Below are 18,030 nucleotides of genomic sequence, written 5' to 3'. Positions count from 1 at the left end.
GAGTTATTAAGATAATTCCAAGATCGATCTCTATTAATGGCCTTGCAATGTATGGAAGGTAAGTTTTGGTAAGGGATGTAGAACAAGGTATCTTCCTTACAAGGATTAGCTGGGATAATGATACGAGGGTGTCTTATAAACCCTAAGGGATGCAAGAATATGCATGAACAGGTGGAAGGCACACACGCAACACTAGAATGTAATCTTTGCAAATTTTCTCTTTCAATTATCTGATAAGAAAATATTTTCAATAAATATTTATTACAAAATATAATTACGAATTTTGAGAAATATTTTTTTAAAAAAATATTTTCAATGAATATTTATTTAAATATTTATTTAAAAAAATTTACTTAAATATTTATTTAAAAGTATTTACGATAAATGTTTATATAAATATTTATTTTAAAAAATACTTTTTATAAACATTTTTTAATACTATTAAATATTTTTCACTAATCAATATCTAATAGAAGTATTAGTTATTAGTATTATTGGTTAGTTAAATTTTAAAATACTGGTACCAATAAATATTCATTTTAAATAGTGGTAGCATTTATTTTTGAAAATTTTAAATACTTGTACTAATTAATTATAGTTTTAAATTATGGTACCAATAATTAAAAGTTGTTTAAAATAGCGGTACCATTTATTAGTGAGGTTTTAAAATACTGGTACCAATAAATAATAATTTTAAATAGTGGTACCATTTATTTTTGAAAATTTTAAATACTGGTACCAATATATAAAATTTTTAAATAGTGGTACATTATTATTGAAAACTTTAAATACTGGTACCAATTAATTATACTTTTAAATAATGGTACCATTAATTAAAAATTGTTTAAAATAGTGGTACCATTTATTTTTGAAAATTTTATATACTGGTACCAATATATAAAATTTTTAAATAGTGGTACCATTTATTTTTGAAAATTTTAAATACTGGTACCAATTAATTATACTTTTAAATAATGGTACCATTAATTAAAAATTGTTTAAAATAGTGATACCATTTATTTTAAAACATTTTAAATACAATAATAATAAATAATAGTATTGAATATTGGTATCAATAATTAAAAATTGTTTAAGATAGTGGTACCATTTATTTTTGAAAATTTTAAATATTTGTACCAAATAATTAGAGTTTTAAATAATGGTAATATTAATTAAAAATTGTTTAAGATAGTGGTACCAATTATTTGTGAGGTTTTAAAATACTGGTACCAATAAATACCAGTTTTAAATAGTGGTACCATTTATTAACTAAAGGTTAAACTAATGCTGCTAACATATTACAGATTTAAAAAGTGGTACCACTTATTTTTAAAAATTTTAAATACTTTTACAAAAAAAATAATAGTTTTAAATAGTGATACCACTTATTTTTGACAATTTTAACTACTGGTACCAATTTTTATTAGTTTAAAATAATGGTACCATTAATTAAAAATTCTTTAAAATAGTGGTACGATTTTTTAAAAAATTGTAAATACTGGTACCAATTAATTATAGGTTTAGATAATGGTACCATTAAGTAATAATTGATTTAATTAATTTTACCATTATTTAATAAAAATTTGAAAGAAAGGTACCATTAGTTAATTAAATTTTGATATAGAGGTTCCTATGAAAGTTTAAAATACTGGTATCAATAAATAATAGTTAATAAATAAATAAATTAATAAATAATAATTTATTTTTGAAAATTTTAATAACTGTTACCATTTATTTTGAAAATTTTAAACACTGGTACCAATTAATAATATTTTTAAATAGTGGTACCATTTGTTTTTGAAATTTTAAATACTTTTACAAAAAAAATAATAATTTTAAATACTGGTGCCACTTATTTTTGAAAATTTTAACTACTGGTACCAATTTATAGTAGTTTCAAATAGTGGTACCATTAATTTTCAAAAGTTTAAAATACTGCTATATATATATATATATATATATATATATAAAATTTGTAATTAGACTATTAATTTTTAAAAAAATTTAAATACTTGTACCAATTAATTATAGTTTAAAATGGTACCATTATTAAAAAAATTGTTTCAGATAGTGTTACCATTTATTAATTTTACACTTGATGTATAAATAGTTTTTATTGTAAAAAAAAATAAAATTGTATACAAATTTTCATAATTAAATAAAAATATTTAAACATTTCGTGTGTATAATTTTTCTTGGTAATTAACTTTTGGACGCTTAAATATAATCATTCTCTTGTGACTCGCGAATATGAAAAGCGAGAAAATAAAGTGAGGGTGAAGAAAAAAAAAAAATTATAAAGAAAGAAAGGTATTCGTTTTAAGAGTCCTATTTATTTCCAGACAAGATTTTACACCTCGAGCATTCAACAAGAAGGAGAGGTTACAACTGAAAAATGAAAATCAAGAAGAAAACTTCATAACCGGGTTCATAAAATTGTAACTTTAGCTCTCGTCTCATCTTTTTTTCTCGTTGCTCTTTCTCACTCTCAATTTTTTTCTTTACTCTTTATTTTCGCGTAAGTAAAATATTTTTCTTTTAATTCTCACGGATCAGAAAATGTAATAGGGAAGGAGAAATTCTACTTGACAAGGGTGGATGTCCTCTCGTACAGATATCTCATTAATTCATCGACTACTCTCCCTCTCTCTCTCTCTCTCTGTCCCTCCTCTAGTTGGGCAAAGTTTTTGAGGCAAGTTCTCTCAAACTTGTCGTCGTAGGAGGTTGAGCATTTCTGATAATACTGCCCGTAACAGTCAATCGGAGTCAGCTGCCTGGATTTCATTTCGTAGCTCGCCAACGTCGATTCTACCCCGAATGAGAAAATAGTTGGATCTGACTTTAAAATTAATACTGGTAATTGATTTTATAATTGGAATCCCATTTCAATTTTTTTTTTTTTTAATGGTGCAAATTAAAAGTCTTCATTGTTTAATATTATATTTTTTGATCAATTATTATTATTATTATTTTTTTTTTTATTAAACAGGTCGTCCAATTAATTATTTTTTGTAATTTGATATATTTTAGATAATGAAATATAGTTGAAGAGAGATATAACTGATGTCAGGAAAATGATGATGTTAATGATTAAAAAAAAGAGGGGGGAAAAAAAAATTTATTGGAAAATAAGGAAAAAAAAAAAGGAATTTGATAAAGAAACTTTAAATGCAAAAAAAAAATACTCGACTATTATCAAGTAAATATTTTCTTGAACCAAGTATTTTTATTTAGAATGAATTAAATTTTGTTTCAAATAAAAATTATTTAATATCACAAAATATTTATTTGATTCGAATAATCGGTAACTTATTATCAAATAATTATTTCCCTGAACCAAATAATTTTTATTTGTATTTAAAAAAAAATTGGTTTCAAATACTGAAATTATACTGGTGCCACTTATTTTTGAAAATTTTAACTACTGGTACCAATTTATAATAGATTCAAATAATGGTACCATTAATTAAAAATTGTTTAAGATAGTGGTACCAATTATTAGTGAGGTTTTAAAATACTGGTACCAATAAATAATAGTTTCAAATAGTGGTACTATTTATTTTTGAAAATTTTAAATACTTGTACCAATTAATTATAGTTTAAAATGGTACCATTAATTAAAAATTGTTTAAAATAGTGGTACCATTTATTTTCAAAAGTTTAAAATGCTGCTATATATAAAAGTTGTAATTAGACTATTAATTTTTAAAAATTTTAAATATTTGTACCAATTAATTATAGTTTTAAATGGTACCATTATTAAAAATTTGTATTTAAAAAAAAAATTGGTTTCAAATACTGAAATTATTAATGTGAAATAGGTATATTTACAGTTTAATTGAAATAAAAAATTGTTTGATACATCTATTTATTTGACTCAAATAAAAATTATTTTGATATAAATAAAAATTAATTTCATTCAAATAAAAAATTATTTTTCACATCAAAGAATTATTTAATAATAATCAAATAATCGAATAAAATAAATATTTTTTTTTTCAGTATAATAATAAAAACAAAAAATTGCTGTTATTTTTTCAAGCAGTTTATTTTCATTGAAACTGATAATGAAAATTCTATAGGTTGATAAATTATTTTTTTTTCTTGTGTGTGTAAAAATCGGGAAAAAAAAAAAATTCTCCCTTTCGATCATACCACAAGGTGGCGTGAGCGGGAAGTTTTAAATTGGAGTTTTGACTGGAAGCATTGAAACGGACCTAATGTGATTTCGAATTGGTTCGAGGGTGAACAGGAATCTGCAGTGTTGGTAGTGGAGTATATAGGGGGATGCCAGGACAAAATGAAGAGTAAAAGAGAGAGAGAAAGAGAGAGAAAGAGGAATCGAATGCAGCTCGTCTCGTGGTTCTGCAAAGGACTCGAGAGATCGCCGAAAGAGACCAATTGACTCGGTCGTTGCGACAAAGAATCACTGAAAATACTTGAAAAGTCGTCCACATTTTTTATCTCTTTCTTTCTTATTTTCTTTTCTATCTTCTTCTAGACTCGAGAGAGAGAGAGAGGGAGAGAAAATTTCCAGGGCACCGAATCCTGCGACAAATTGAGCGAATAGCACTCCAAGTCTGGCGGACACTCAAGTGAATTTATCACGATACACGAAGATCGAACAAATAGATATTTATTGCAATGTGAACGCCCAACTCTGGAAAAGAATTAAAAGAGACAGCTACGGTTTTCTGGGGAAAGAACTTCGGCCTGACCTCTCACATTTAACCTTTCGAAATTGAATTGTACTCGTTTATATATATATATAGTACATCTCTTCTTTTTATAGACTTTTCTTGCAAGAAAATTAGAGCAGCTTTGGCTGCGAGGGAAATTGATAGCAAAAGAAATCTCTGAAACAATCAGAGAATGTTTTCTCAATTCACTGGAAATTTGTTTAAATAAAGACGTCGTGTCTCTTTTCGAGATTCGTTCTCTTTTTATTTTTATTTTATTTTTTTTTTTTCACTTTCCGCAATTATCGTGAATAAAAAGGAAAATTCATAAAAGAAAAATGAAGTAGGAAAAGAGAGGCAAAAAAAAAAAAAAAATTAAGGAAAAGAAAAATTAAAAATGAAAAATAAGTCTGAGGGAAAAATTTTAATGAAATTATAAGAAATAATAAAAATATTAACAAACCAATAATGATATTAAAAATAAAAAAATAAAGGTCCATTTTTTAAATAGTAATAGTTTTAGTTGCTGCTAAACTACCGTGAAAAAAAAATTTATTTGAATCAAATATTCGGTTACTATTATCAAATAAATATTTAATAGAACCAAATAAATATTCACTTGAAACAAATAATTTCTGTATTTGAAAGAAATAAAATTTAATTGAACCAATAATTTCTATATTTGAAAGAAAAAAAATTTAATTGACTCAAAAAAAATATTTATTTAATAATAGTAAATAATAGAAAATTTTATTTCTTTCAAATACAGAAATTATTGGTTCAATTAAATTTTATTTCTTTCAAATACAGAAATTATTTAATAATTTTTTTTCCTAAAATAAGATATTCAAAATATTAAGAAAAAATAGTTCAAATAGTAATAGTAGTTTATAGTAAATACTAAAATTCACACTTTTGTTTTCTACGAGTGAAAAAAAATTTAATGCTGTAATTTTCGTGAAAAAAAAATCGTTTATTTAATCGTTCAAGAACTTTAGAGAAGTAGTAGTAGTAGTAGTCGTAGTAGTAGTGAAAAAGGCTTTTATATTTCTTAAGATTTAAAGCGAAAGAGAATTCGAATTCAAAAATACATTTAAATACCTTGAGGCTTGAAAGCTTTCAAAACAAAATGCTGCGAGCTTAAAATGCTTTTAGAAGCGTTGAAACTTTCTATTTTTTAAATCATGAAGTATTTTCATGAAAACCTTGTTTTGTTTTTCTTAATTTGTGAAAAAAATGAAAAATTTGGTTTAGGATTACATATAAAACTGTAAGAGGATTTATATTTTAAATGAAAAAAAAAACCGTTCACGAACACCGTCTATTATACAGAATGTGAGCTTTATGCAGTAAAATCTTTACAAAGTGAAATGAAAAACGTGCATTAGTCAGAAAAGAACAAAAAAAAAAGTTTTTTTCGATTTTTTTCCCCCTTGATATATATATAAAAAAATATTTTATTCTCCATGTGAAAATGGGGGTTTTTTTTTTTTTTTTTTGGAATAAAGTTACAAACATTTTCATCCGAGAACGTATGAATAATAATAGAAAGGAAAATCCATTCTAATGAAAATGTAAAAAAATTCTTTTCTCGTATTTATTAATTAAATAATTAAAATATGATTTAAAAATACTATTTTCAAAAATAAAAATAATTTTTTTTTCTCTGTACAAAAAATGTGATATCACGAGTCACGTATTTTTTTTGTCTTCAAAAAAAAAACAAAAAAAAAAAAAACTTTCTGGAACACGTTTCAATCGCTTTATTGGTTTCAGGATCCATTTCTGAGAAACAAATACACCCAATCCCGAAACGTCGTAGACGGTGACTCGTTATCGCATTCACTATCAGTAAAAGAAGACGAGGGTTTCCATCTCCGAAAGTCGATCCTTTTACTTCACAATATATATATATATATTTGTGTATATATATACCCATCCACTATATCCTTCATTTATCCTTTGAGCCTATCCTTGAACTAAAAAGAACTCATCGTACCTAAAGGTTTTTTTTTCTGACCACAACTTACTAACCTTCTTTTTCCATCAGGATTCAAAAATAATGATAAAGAAAAAAATTCCTTTTTGTAAATCATTTTAGGAAAAAACTATTTTCTCTAAAAACTGAGTGGAAACTTCTTTCAAAGTGGAAAATAATTTAAAATTCTAACAAAAAAAAATATTATTCTTAATTTAAGAAAAATCTTTATCTGGAACAGCTACATATTTATATTCAGAATAGCGAAAATTGTTCCTATTTTAGTGAATTTTTTTTTGTATGAAACAAAATTTTGATTACAAAAAAAAAAAAAAAAAAAAAAAATGGAAAATAAAATAAGAAAAGAATTTCGAGTTATTCTTGAAAGAATATTTTTAGAAAGAGTGAGAGACCTTTTGCACTTTCCGGTTGTTTATTTCTATACTATAGTATACTATATATATATAGCCATTTCCGTCGACAGGCGATCGATCAAAGCGAGCCACCTGCGATTTCCGGTCCAGCGATTGAGTGCTTTGCTATGGGGTTGACGCCACCCAATCAGAACCGGGTAACGTTAATTTAACGCCACGCTTTCGGGAAATCCGTTTTTGCAAAGCGGAGAGAGAGAGAGAGAGAGAGAGGCTCGGGGTTAATTGCTGAACCAGACCGGTTAACGCGCCCGTTACCAAAACGTAACACACACAGGACAGATCACTCGCGAACTTCGTAAGCCATCATTTTTAATAGCCGCTTGACTTGTATCCATTTCGTTAATATTCATCCGCCTTCAATCATTTGCCTTAAAAAAAAAAAAAAAAAAAAAATGAACTCATAAAAATCAAATTTCTCAACAAAAAATATATAAATTTTCATCAATCATAGGATGAATTAAAAAGCCATTTTAAGTTTTGTAATTCTTTAATTCGTGAGTATGATAAAAATTTTCCTATTTTTCAAAATATTTAATTAATAGCAAATTTTTTATTTCTTTTTTTTTAATAAAAATTTGTATCTACTAATAGTGTTTTCGATATTATTAATTAGTATTATTATTAATTAATGGTACCATTAATTTAAAAATATTTTTACTTCATGGTACGACAATAAAAACTATTATTTGTTGGTACAGGTATTTAAAATTTTTTTAAATTAATGGTACTACTATTCAACTCTTTTATATAAAGCAGTATTTTAAAATTTTTTAAATAAATGGTACCATTATATTGAACAATTTTTAAATTAATGGTACCATTATTTAAATCTATTATTTATTGGTACCAATATTTAAAATTTCAAAAATAAATGGTACCACTATTTAATAATATTATTAATTGGTACCAGTGTTTAAAATAAATGGTTTTTTAAATAAATGGTAACAGTTATTAAAACTTTCAAAAATAAATGGTACCATTATATTGAACAATTTTTAATTAATGGTACCATTATTTTAAACTATTATTAATTGGTACCAGTATTTAAAATTTTAAAAATAAATGGTACCACTATTTAATCATATTATTAATTGGTACCAGTGTTTAAAATTTTCAAAATAAATGGTAACAGTTATTAAAATTTTCAAAAATAAATTATTATTTATTAATTTATTTATTTATTAACTATTATTTATTGATACCAGTATTTTAAACTTTCATAGGAACCTCTATATCAAAATTTAATTAATTAATGGTACTTTTCTTTTAATTTTTATTAAATAATGGTAAAATTAATTAAATCTATTATTACTTAATGGTACCATTATTTAAACCAATAATTAATTGGTACCAGTATTTAAAATTTTTAAAAAATTGTACCACTAGTTTGAAGAATTTTTAATTAAGGGTACCATTATTTGAAACTATTATAAATTGGTACCAGTAGTTAAAATTTTCAAAAATAAGTGGCACCAGTATTTAAAATTATTATTTTGAGTTTTTAAACTTCCATTAATTAATGGCACCTCTATTTCAAAATTTAATTAATTAATGGTACCTTTATTTTAATTTTTTATTAAATAATGGTAAAATTATTTTAATCTATAATAAATTAATGGTACCATTATGTAAAACTGTAATTAATTGGTACCAGTATTTAAAATTTTCAAATAAAAATAGTACCATTATTTAAATCTGTAATATGTTAGCACCATTAGTTTAATCTTCAATTAATAAATGGTACCATATTATAAATTGGTACCAGTAGTTAAAATTTTCAAAAATAAATGGCACCAGTATTTAAAAATATTATTTTTTTTTTTGTAAAAGTATTTAAAACTTTTAAAAATAAATGGTACCACTATTTAGAACTATTATTTATTGGTACCAGTATTTTGAACCTCCATTAATTAATGGCACCTCTATTTCAAAATTTAATTAATTAATGGTACCTTTATTTTAATTTTTTATTAAATAATGGTAAAATTATTTTAATCTATAATAAATTAATGGTACCATTATGTAAAACTGTAATTAATTGGTACCAGTATTTAAAATTTTCAAATAAAAATAGTACCATTATTTAAATCTGTAATATGTTAGCACCATTAGTTTAATCTTCAATTAATAAATGGTACCATATTATAAATTGGTACCAGTAGTTAAAATTTTCAAAAATAAATGGCACCAGTATTTAAAAATATTATTTTTTTTTTTGTAAAAGTATTTAAAACTTTTAAAAATAAATGGTACCACTATTTAGAACTATTATTTATTGGTACCAGTATTTTGAACCTCCATTAATTAATGGCACCTCTATTTCAAAATTTAATTAATTAATGGTACCTTTATTTTAATTTTTTATTAAATAATGGTAAAATTATTTTAATCTATAATAAATTAATGGTACCATTATGTAAAACTGTAATTAATTGGTACCAGTATTTAAAATTTTCAAATAAAAATAGTACCATTATTTAAATCTGTAATATGTTAGCACCATTAGTTTAATCTTCAATTAATAAATGGTACCATATTATAAATTGGTACCAGTAGTTAAAATTTTCAAAAATAAATGGCACCAGTATTTAAAAATATTATTTTTTTTTTTGTAAAAGTATTTAAAACTTTTAAAAATAAATGGTACCACTATTTAGAACTATTATTTATTGGTACCAGTATTTTGAACCTCCATTAATTAATGGCACCTCTATTTCAAAATTTAATTAATTAATGGTACCTTTATTTGAATTTTTTATTAAATAATGGTAAAATTATTTTAATCTATTATAAATAATGGTACCATTATGTAAAACTATAATTAAGTGGTACCAGTGTTTAAAATTTTCAACAAAAATGGTACCATTATTTAAAACTATAATTTGTTAGCACCAACAGTTTAACCTTTAATTAATAAATGGTACCACTATTTAAAACTTGTATTTATTGGTACCAGTATTATCAACTTTCAAAAATTAATAGTACCTCTGTTTAAGATTATTATTTATTAGTCTATTTTAAACTATTTTTAATTAATCGTACCATTAATTAATTAAATAAAAAAATATACTAAAATAATAATTATTTGATGTAAATAGTAAATACAGATCTATTTTAATACAAATAATGTTTTACTTGATAATAGTCATGTATTTTATTCAATTATTTTAATCAGATAAATTTTTTTCAGTATTTCCATTATAAAAATTTGTATACAATAATTAAGTTTATTTATAAAAAAAATTTTATAATATTGTCTATATAATTAATTTCATACTTTTGCGCAAACCGAGAAAAAAATTCAAGTTTTCCCAAAGAAAATATCGAAAATAAAGAAGTGATTTTAATTGAAAGTAGCAGAATGCGATTTCGAAATTGTGATTACGTTCAAATTACAGAAGAGAGAAATGAACGTCAAGAGAGAGAAAGAGAAAGAGAGAGAAAGAGAAAAAATGAACGTCAAGAGAGGAAGAGAGTCAATGGGAACAAGAAGGACGATTATGGCGTCGTCGAGAAAACTCCGTCAGAACTCTTTGCGCGCGGAGAAAAGTTTTGACGGCTCCTGCGGCAGGACCCTCGAGCGAATTAATGAGATTCCTTTCTTCCTGTCAGAAAAATATTCCAAGCGACGCGTAACTCTGTCCCTGCACTCTTTACATTTCTTCACAGGATTCCTGTTCTTCCCTCTTTTACTTTTTTTTTTTTTTTTTACTCTCTCCCTCTCTTTCTCTGTCGACTAGGTTTATATGTGCTTTCAAAGCTCGTATCTAACGTACACCGTTTTTTTTTTCCGCGGGAAACTTCAACACTTGGGACAGTGTGCGGTAATTTTAAACTCATTTCGATGTGGGATTTATGTTTCCCGAGAGAATAACAGACTTTCTCTCCTTCAATTTTTTTTCTTTTTTTTTTTTTTTTTGAAGGTATTCTTTTCTTTTTTTTTTTAGTTCGACACTCTCGCCAAGCCGTCGTCGAATCTCGATTTGAATTCCGTCGGCAATCGATCCTTCTACTTTGCTTTCTACCCCCTTTCTTTTTTTTCGAGGGGAACACGAATTAGTATTTTCCACGAGTTGAAAAATATTTCGATATTGCTCTCTTAATTCTAATTGACAAAAGCAGCGAATTTGCAAAATTTTTTTATTTTTTGTAACTTATATAGAATTAGAAAAAAATTTTTTGAAACAACTAAATTTTGGTTAAATCAACAAAAAGTCTATTTAACTTAATTAAATTCTTTCTTCGTTGGAAAAATTTATTAAAATAATCCAAAGGTTTATTTATTAGATCAAATAAATACTTATTTAAATAAAGCAAATATTTATTTAAATGAAAAAAATTTTGTTTGAAATAACCAAAAAATTGTGTTAATACAAAAAAATGTATATTTTGGTTCAAATAAAACTTTTCTTCGAGTGTAGTAATTTCAATTAATAGTACACTGAAAAAAGGGTTTGATTTTGCCAACAAATGGTTAGTAGTTAAAACAAAATTTTTTTGTTGCCTTAACAAAATTTTTATTGACTTCATCAAACTTTGGTTGTCAGAACAAAAAATAGAAAAAAGTATTTTTGATTTCTTAACTAAAAATTTAGTTGATATTTAAACCAAAATTTGTTTGTTGCCGCAACAAAATTTTTATTGTCTCAATCAAAGTTTGTTTGACACAATCAAAATTAGAAAAAAAGGATTTTTGTTGTCTTAACTAAAGTTTGGTTTGTATTTAAATCAAAATTTTGTTATTGCCTCAACAAAATTTTGATTGTTTTAATCAAACTTTGGTTCACAGAACCAAAATTACAAAGAAAGGATTTTTGTTGTCTTAACTAAAATTTGGATGGGACAAATTTGGTGGGGACAATGAAGACGTTTGGTTGGTATATACACCAAAATTTTGTTGTTGCATCAACAAAATTTTTGATTGTCTCAATCAAACTTTGGTTCACAGATCAAAAATTACAAAAAAAAGGATTTTTGTTGTCTTATCTAAAGTTTGGTTGGTATTTAAATCAAAATTTTGTTATTGCCTCAACAAAATTTTGATTGTTTTAATCAAACTTTGGTTCACAGAACCAAAATTACAAAGAAAGGATTTTTGTTGTCTTAACTAAAATTTGGATGGGACAAATTTGGTTGGGACAACGAAGACGTTTGGTTGGTATATACACCAAAATTTTGTTGTTGCCTCAACAAAGTTTTTCATTGTCTCAATCAAACTTTATTTTACAGAACCAAAATTACAAAAAAAGGATTTTTGTTGTCTTAATTAAAATTTGGTTGGGACAAATTTGGTTCGAGCAACCAAACCCTTTTGTTGGTAATTAAACCAAAAGTTTTTTGTTGCATCAACAAAATTTTAGTTCTCCCAACCAAATTTTAAAACACCAAAAATCTTTGTTCTTTCTAATTTTGCCTCTGTCAACCAAATTTTAAATGCTCAATCAAAATTTTGTCATGACAACAAAAAAAATTTTTGATTTAAATACCAACCAATTGTTGTCAAAACCAAATCCTCTTTTTCCTCTATATTTCCATATTTGTCCCTTTATATGGTAAATTCATAAAAATAATAATATAATAATAAATAATGGAATTATTTGAAATTTTCTTGAAGTATATATCGTGTATGCGGAGTTTGTGGATAATTGTTTGAAATTTCCCTTTTAATAGCAAACGATAAAGCTTTCAAGGAACTCAAGAGTATATAACTTCCCCTTGAAACACATGATCATCAAGCTCCGATGTTAAAATCAAGATCGTGATTTTCAAGTTTCTGAACTTTACGTGTGAACATAACTAGAACATTGAAGGAAGCCGTAGACCTTGTTCCGACAGGGAATGGAGTTTCTGGTCGGTCGAACGATAGAGTAGACAACTCTCCCGTTTTTGAGGCGATGTTCAATGTAGCCTGAATTCAAGGGAAAGGGGGATATGACAACCATATATACACATACACACACGAATACGAACCCAAAACTGTTAACCATTACCCGTGGACCCTCATTTCTGTTCTAGAATTGATACTTGCGGTCAACAAAATTTTCACCTTTGACCAATCTCATCTCTTCAATGATAATCATTTTCCCAAAAAAAAAATTCTATCCTTTTTTTCGATCGAAACTATTTTTAGTTATCAATAGCAAATTAGGAAAATTTGACAAAAAAAAGGACTTAATATAAATAAATTGCAATTTTCAGATTTGTAATTCGTAGAAGTTTAATTCGGTGATGGGAAAATCGGATTAACTACCAAATTCACTCTAGCAAACATCGAAGAAGATCGCATCTGTTGCAGGGGAACTGATCGTATAGACAGAAGGAATCTTAATGGAGGCTAGGGATTATGGAGGATCTTCTCGAGCAAACAAACGTAATTGCTCGCGGAATCGTGAGTACAGCAACGAGAGAGTGAGAGAGAGAGAGAGAGAGTGTGAGAGAGAGATTCCAACATTTGTGCGCAGTTAAACTGAATCGATTGAAAAAGTACTTATAAAATTATTATCAGTAGCACAACTCACTAATAACATTAAATTTAACAACCGTCACTCAATACTTTTATACTCTTTCAAAAGAAGATTCTATTCAAGTTGACGATTACAATTCTATAGAATTTTACAAACTATTAAAAAAGTTTACTTTTAGCTTGGGGGGAGGGAAATTACTATTTGAATAGTTCAAAGCTACTATTTAAGGAGAATAATCCTGTGAAATAAGGACTATTTAATGTGATATTAATTTCAGTTGCAAGTAATTGAATTTTTTATTTGTTTCAGCTATTTATTAGGATTATTATATTTATTAAGGCAATCACTGTTTGAAATTATTTTTTGTACCAGTATTTTAAACTTTCACTTATAAATGGTACAACTACTTTAAACTATTATTTATTGGTACCAATAATTTAAACTTTCATTAATTAAAGGTAACACTATTTCAAAATTTAATTAACTAATGGTACAAGAATTTAAACATTCAAAAATAAATGGTACCGCTATTTAAAACTATTATTTATTGGTACTAGAATTTAAAATTTTTCGTAACAAATAATACCACTTTTTAAAATTATTTTTTATTAACAGTACCATAATTAAAAACTACTATTGGTACCAATATTTTAACATTTAAGAAAAGGTACTACTACTTTAAACAAATTAATTGCATCATTATTTAAAACTATAATTAATTAGTACCAGTATTTAAAATTTTCAAAAATAAATGGTACCACTATTTAAAATTTTTATTTATTGGTACCAATATTTAAAATTTTTATTTATCGGTACCAATATTTTAAACATTTATTAATTAAAGGTACCTTTATTTTAAAATTTAATTAACTAATGGTAGCATAATTTAAACTTTCAAAAATAAATGGTAATGTTATTTAAAACTATTTTTTTATTGGGAGCAAAATTTAAATATTTTATTAATAAATAGTACCACTTTTTGAAATTATTTTTAATTAATGGTACCATGATTAAAAACTATTATTGGTTGGTACCAGGATTTTAAATTTTCAAAAATTAATGGTAAAACTATTTAAAACTTTTATATAGGTATTGGTACTAGTATTTTAAATTTAAAAAAAAAATAAATGGTACCACTATTTTAAACAATGTTTAGTTAATGGTACCACAATTAAAAACTATTATTGGTACCAGTATTTTAAACATTTAAAAAAGGTACCTCTATTTTAAACAATTTTTAATTAATGGTACCATTACTTAAAACTATAATTAATTGTTATCAGTATTAAAATTTTTTTTTAAATGGTACTACTATTGAAAACTATTATTTATTGGTACCAGTATTTAAAATTTTCAAAAATAAATGGTACCACTATTTAAAACTTTTATATATTGGTACCAGTATTTAAAATTTTTAAAAATAAATGCTACTATTATTTAAAACTATTATTTATTGGTACCAGTATTTTAAAACCTCATTGATTAATGGTACCACAATTTTAAACAATTTTTAATTAATTGTACCATTATTTAAAACTATAATTAATTAGTACTAGTATTTTAAACCTTCAAAAATAAATGGTACCACTATTTAAAACTATAAATAATTAGTACCAGTATTTAAAATTATAATTAATAAGTACCAGTATTTAAAATTTTTTCTAAAATGTACCACTATTTAAAACTTTTATATATTGGTACCAGTATTTAAAATTTTCTAAAATAAATGCTACTATTATTTAAAACTATTATTTATTGGTGCCAGTATTTTAAAACCTCACTTATTAATGGTACCACAATTTTAAACAATTTTTAATTAATTGTACCATTATTTAAAACTAAAATTAATTAGTACCGGTATTTTAAACCTTCAAAAATAAATGGTACTACTATTTAAAACTATAATTAATTAGTATCAGTATTTTAAACCTTCAAAAATAAATGGTACAACAATTTAAAAAAATTATTTATTGGAAAACTAAATAAGAAAAAAGTATTAACTGAATTAAAAAAAAAGTTAGTGAACGATCAGCGAGGATTGAATTTGACAAAAGAAAAAAAATTATTACAACTCGTGTAGGTGGTTTAGAGCACTTTCTCTCTGTCTCTCTCTCTCTCTCTCTATATGCGAATCGGTTTTTGTAGATGGATCGTTAATGATATTCGGGCAGCTGTACGCAATTGAATTCAGCGGACTATATTGTAGAAGCAGGAAGCTTAGACGGGATGTTATGCTGGCACTGCGTGTCGTCGACGTACACAATGAGGATAAACGAGAGCAAGTCGTCGTGGGTGGAACGAGGGGGCGTGCTTGAATTTTCATGTAGAGTTTGCCATGTAACTCTTGGGGTGCATCGAACTGCACCAGCATTTATACAGATGGCATCGACGACGAACAGTCGGGGACCCACAAGCCACGAATAATTGCTTGCAGTATATATATATATATATGTATAAGAACAAGTAATACAAACTGTAGAAGGAAGCTTGAGAAACATATATTTTTATTGCCACGAGAAAACACTCGGACCTTAGAAAGTAATTGCGACCATATCAAATCGCTTCCGGCTGCTAATACATTTTTCAAATGCTCCATTTCCTAAGATTTGTCGTTAAAAAATGCATAATGAATTTTTGCCAGAGAATTATTGCGATCTAATGACGTTTAGTTGCAGATTTTTTTTTCTATTTCCTGTTAAGAGTTTTATTTTATTTTATTACTATATGTAGTAAGTTTTAAAATATACTGTCAATTAATAATAGTTAAAAATAATAATAATAATAATAATAATAATAATAATAATAATAATAATAATAATAATTAAATAGGGAATGTATATTTTTGGAAATATTTTTATTTAGAAAATTTGGAAATTAAAAAAATCGGTATGGCGCTGATACTATGTAATATTTGTAAAGTTACCACAAAAAGAACAATGAAAAATATATATAATTTATATTAACAATAGATTTTGCAAGGTTACCTTATCGTTTTATCGCGCATTAATAAATCATTGTTTCAAATGGAATTCGATTTGTACGAATGTATATATGTTTCTCATGTATATATATATATATATATGCGGATAGAGAGTAGAGAGAGAGAGATAGTCATGGAAAACGCGCGGCAAATTCGGACAATGAAAACCAGGGGCAGAATTTCTCTATGAAATTTCACAATTTACCAAAGGGAAATGCGCCGATCGGGAAGATCAAAGGATACCGCAATGGTGTTCGAGCGAGTTTACAACGTTTCCTGAATTTAACATTATGATTCCACTTGCCGATGTTAATCGGATGCAATCATATACACTTTTTTTATGACCAATTGAAGAGAGGAGAAAAAAAAATTTTCCCCGATTTTTAAAGAATAGAAATGCTCAGAATTTGTATGTATGCATTAGTAAAAACTAAAAAATAACAGAAATATTTCAACTAAGAAATATTTTTCACTTAACTGAAATTAAGACTAAAATTATGTCAATTAAGTGGTACTGTTAATTAATAATAGTTTTCAATGATTTTTCATTAATTATTAAAAGTGTAAAATACTGGTACCAATCAGTAATCAATAAAGTAAATAAATAAGCAATAAAATTTAAATAGTGGTACTAACAATTAATAATAGTTTCTGGTACCAATAAATAATAGTTTTTAATAGTGGTACCATCAGTTACAAATAGTTTCTAGTATCATTAATTAATATTTTCAATAATAAATAGTTTCTGGTACCAATTAATTAATACTGTACCAAAAATTAATATTTTAGATAATAATTATTATCCGGTATTAATTAATACTGGTACCAATTAATTAATACTGGTACCAATAATTAATATTTTCAATAATAAATAGTTTCTGGTACTAATTAATTAATACTGGTACCATTAATTAATAATAGTTTCTGGTACCAATAAATAATAGTTTTTAATAGTTGTACCATCAGTTACAAATAGTTTCTGGTATCATTAATTAATATTTTCAATAATAAATAGTTTCTGGTACCAATTAATTAATACTGTACCAATAATTAATATTTTAGATAATAATTATTATCCGGTATTTATTAATACTGGTACCAATTAATTAATACTGGTACCAATAATTAATATTTTCAATAATAAATAGTTTCTGGTACTAATTAATTAATACTGGTACCATCAGTTAATAATAGTTTCTGGTACCAATAATTAATATTTTAGATAATAAATATAACCTGGTACAAATTAATTAATACTGGTACCAATAATTAATATTTTCAATAACAAATAGTTTCTGGTACCAATAATTAATATTTTAAATAATAAATAGTTTCTGGTACCAAAAACTAATAGTTTTTAATAGCTGTACCAGCAATTAATAATAGTTTTAAGAAGTGATACCAGCAATGTATGATGGTATTTATTATTGGTACCAAAAATTAATAGTAGTTACTAAATAGTGGTACCAAAAATTAATAGTAGTTACTAAATAGT

General features: G+C 25.0%; 1 protein-coding gene across 5 annotated transcripts in view; it reads right to left on the bottom strand.

The window, feature by feature from the left end:
• LOC127284687 (Krueppel-like factor luna) overlaps positions 1–18,030 on the bottom strand; it is a 314,141-nt gene that overhangs the window by 62,093 nt on the left and 234,018 nt on the right. The gene's annotated exons all lie outside the window — the stretch shown is intronic.

The sequence above is a fragment of the Leptopilina boulardi genome, unplaced genomic scaffold (genome assembly GCF_019393585.1).
Source record: "Leptopilina boulardi isolate dan_hultmark-lab unplaced genomic scaffold, ZJU_Lbou_2.1 LbouV2_325, whole genome shotgun sequence".
NCBI lineage: Eukaryota > Metazoa > Arthropoda > Insecta > Hymenoptera > Figitidae > Leptopilina > Leptopilina boulardi.
The sequence above is the reverse complement of the archived record's forward strand: the minus strand, read 5'-3'. Positions and strand labels throughout refer to the sequence as shown.